This window comes from Nematolebias whitei, chromosome 6 (assembly GCF_014905685.2).
Source record: "Nematolebias whitei isolate Nwh7 chromosome 6, NemWhi1, whole genome shotgun sequence".
Classification (NCBI taxonomy): domain Eukaryota; kingdom Metazoa; phylum Chordata; class Actinopteri; order Cyprinodontiformes; family Rivulidae; genus Nematolebias; species Nematolebias whitei.
This window is the reverse complement of record NC_056503.1, coordinates 6,373,694-6,374,666: the sequence shown is the minus strand read 5'-3', so window position 1 is coordinate 6,374,666 and position 973 is coordinate 6,373,694.

Sequence of the window (973 nt, the reverse complement as noted above, 5' to 3'; positions counted from 1 at the left end):
AGTTCAAAAGATTTATTTGACAAACAGGAGTTACAGGTATTCAGAGACAAACAATTACATTTGTAAAATATATGCATATATTTGGAGCATTAAAGAACGAACCGTCTCGGTCTGCGCTTCCCCGGAAATGCTCTCTGGGCGTGTGTTATTTTCGGCTTTTATCAAAGTTTGAGAAGGCTAGCTTTCTGATTGGTTTTGACCCGAGGTTGCTATGGTTACTGGTCTAGCCTGCCCCCTGAAGGCCCCCTCTTACTGCATTCCAGAGATAAGCTCGATGTCTGCGTTTAGACCGTTAATACTCTAGTTTCAGTTTAGCTTGATTATACCTTATTGATACCAAATGATTTGAGTTAAAGTTGTTTCTTTTTAGGAATAATTAATAACTATTAATTATTAACTAGCTCATGTTTATGTGTTCTTAATTGATCCCTCTGGCTTATACTTGTGTTTCAGTTCAGTTGGAGTCACCCTGCCCCCACATCTAGTAAAACTCTCTTGTAACTTACTGTGAAGATTAAACCTGTGTCCTCTCATCTAAACTGAACCTGTATCAAACAATGGTTAAACGATTAAATGCTAATTGTTATTATCATACGGACCTGAGGGATTTTACTTAGTCAAACTATATTAAGTTTATATTAAAGAAATGTGTTCTAGGTTTTATTTATGTTAATCAGTCAGTGTGTGTGTGTGTGAGCGGCCAGGCCACCACATGCTCAGAGAACAAAGAAGGACTCTTCCCTGGAGTTAGTCATTATCTTACCTGCTTGTAATATATCAAATGTGAACTTGTAAAATTATCATTAGCTAATATAAGATTATATGTAAAGGTAAAATAGTTAGAATTAGTAAACATTTTCTATAAATATAGTTCAACCCTTGAAGAAAGGCACGCACACACTTTGTATAACATGACATTTGAATGTGTGATAGGAAATATAAAAAGGTATAAAAATATGAAATCCAACAATAG